The 2,547-nt window shown below is 34.1% G+C and overlaps 1 long non-coding RNA gene across 1 annotated transcript; it reads right to left on the minus strand.

Moving 5' to 3' along the window:
* Positions 1 to 629: 629 nt before the first annotated feature.
* LOC105456704 lies at positions 630 to 1,378 on the minus strand. The gene is made up of 2 exons (XR_975283.1): positions 854 to 1,378; positions 630 to 712 (listed from the first exon to the last, which is right to left on the minus strand). It is a non-coding gene; the product is annotated as an uncharacterized LOC105456704 (long non-coding RNA).
* Positions 1,379 to 2,547: the final 1,169 nt, after the last annotated feature.

The raw sequence follows: 2,547 nt of genomic DNA on the forward strand, positions 1-2,547 counted from the left end.
AGCATGGGTCTCTGGGGTCACACACGCTGCCGAAGGGTGTGTGGCAACAAAACCTAGAGTAAAGCCCTCTCAGTGCTTACACAAAGTGTCGCACAAAGAGCTCTGCTACCAAATCCTATTCCCACCTCCTCGTCGGTGGCCCCTGGATAACGCTAACGGGAAAGGATGAAGGGCGAGTTTCTGGCGCCATAAAACTAGAACATTAGCAATGCATTGCTACTAAAATGTAAGAATAGGGAAGACCGGGGACAAAAGTATCATTTTGAATTTAAAGTCTTACTTGACGAATTAGTCGTCAGTATTTTTTGCTTCTGCACGTTCTTGCATGTGCACATTTTGTGTGGACCGATAAGGGTCCATACAGGCTTCACAGGATTTTTATAACAAACACCGATATTAGTACGTTTTTATTTAGTTTATAATTATTAATAGTTCCTAATTGGTTTTATCCATTCTGCACTAACTAGGAGCCATGAAATATAACACAAATGATCAAATCTTTATAATAAAATAAACAATAAATATACAATATCTAATAAAAACGTTTAGTATAAAACTTATCTTGCGAAATGAATCGTCTAAAATATTCGGCGGAACTGTTGGATGAAAATTCTGATTAGGAATTCTTACACACATACATTTATGTGTATAGGACGTCATTTTTTAGACGTCATCTTAAAGACGTCTTTAAGTCTCAAGGGATGAGAATCATGTTAGTAAGTTTGAAACTTTAGAAAAAATATTTGGTCTGATTGATGGTGAGGTATGGGGTCAAGCTAGGAGAGAAAATTTATTCGCTGTTATATGCGGATGACATGGTGTTGGCGGAGGAGGGGGATGGGATGAGAATCATGTTAGTAAGTTTGAAACTTTAGAAAAAATATTTGGTCTGATTGATGATGAGGTATGGAGTCAAACTAGAAGGAGAGAAAATTTATTTATTTATGTTATATACGGATGACATGGTGTTGGCAGAGGAGGAGGATGGGATGAGAATCAAGTTAGGTTGAAATTTTAGAAAAAATATTTGGTCTGATCGATGGTGAGGTATGGGGTCAAGCTAGAAGGAGAGAAAATTTATTCGCTGTTATATGCGGATGACATGGTGTTGGTGGAAGAGGAGGATAGGATGAGAATCATGTTAGTAAGGTTGAAACTTTAGAAAAAATATTTGGTTTGATCGACGGTGAGCTATGGGGTCAAGCTAGAAGGAGAGAAAATTTATTCGCTGTTATATGCGGATGACATGGTGTTGGCAAAGGAGGAGGATGGGATGAGAATCATGTTAGTAAGGTTGAAACTTTAGAAAAAATATTTGGTCTGATTGATGGTGAGATATGGGGTCAAGCCCCTCACAGCACCGGATATTGCATTAAGGTTACAGGAAAGTTACAATCTTACATAATTTATACACAGGACAACATTAAGGTCGAATTCCTGAGAGTCACTCGAGAGTCACATGGAAGGGATGCGCATAGAGAAGACACTATTACGCAAATATACTTATTAAGAAATTATACTATGAGGGTGAATTTAGTTATATGAAAGTTGATTATATATATATATCTTAAAATAATGAGGTAAATTCATAGCGCTATATAGGTGAATACAAAGAAACGCTTAAACATGAATAGTTAATTGCGATTATATAATAGATTATTATATTGTTATTATATTAAGAGAAGGGTTCATCTACCCTGAACAAAATATTAGAGTTGTCTTGCGATCGCGTATGTAATGATCGCGAAAATTAAGCTATTTGTTTTATTATAAAGTTGGATATTGTTATAGATAAGGGTTTCTTTGCTTTTCCCCTTGAATGAAAATTATTTTAAAGCATTAAACCAAGGGTGCGTTCAGAATGCCGAGCGTATCGCTCTGTGTGAAGGTGCCATTTCATGCGCAGTGTGAAATCGCAGTAATTTGTTACTATTGGTTAAAAATTTTAGTTAGATGACGCACATCCGGTGCAAAATACATTTTGCAGCATCTTTTTGAAGTTCAACCAAACGAACAGCAAAAGCGAACAAGCAGCAAAACCGAAAGAGCCATATATATATGTCCATCGTGTGCAAGCCATGTATACATACGTGTTATAAATGTAATATAATAACAAAAGATAACTGATTGTGATACTACAGAAAAATATCACGAAAAATGACATCGAATAAAATACGGAAACAATGATTAATTTATGAATAATTTATTTTTAATAAGTCGATCTTAATAGGTCTAATATGTATACGATTGAAATCATATAACCTCAATCGACATCGAAAACGTAAATGATAAACCACCAATTAATAACTTTTTAAACTTGCATGACTATTATAAAGTAATCTTATAATTTAAAAAATTATTCTTTATTAATAAATATAATAATAGGCTATGAATTAGAGCATTAGGGTTATTTTAATGCTTTGATATAAGATACATTAAAATGCAATTATACAATAGATATAATCGACTTGACAAGTTTCTGAAATAATTTTTGAGATTGCAGTCAAACTAACAAGATATTGGTATGACATAGATATCATACTATCT

Source organism: Wasmannia auropunctata, unplaced genomic scaffold, assembly GCF_000956235.1.
Source record: "Wasmannia auropunctata unplaced genomic scaffold, wasmannia.A_1.0 LD335569.1, whole genome shotgun sequence".
Classification (NCBI taxonomy): domain Eukaryota; kingdom Metazoa; phylum Arthropoda; class Insecta; order Hymenoptera; family Formicidae; genus Wasmannia; species Wasmannia auropunctata.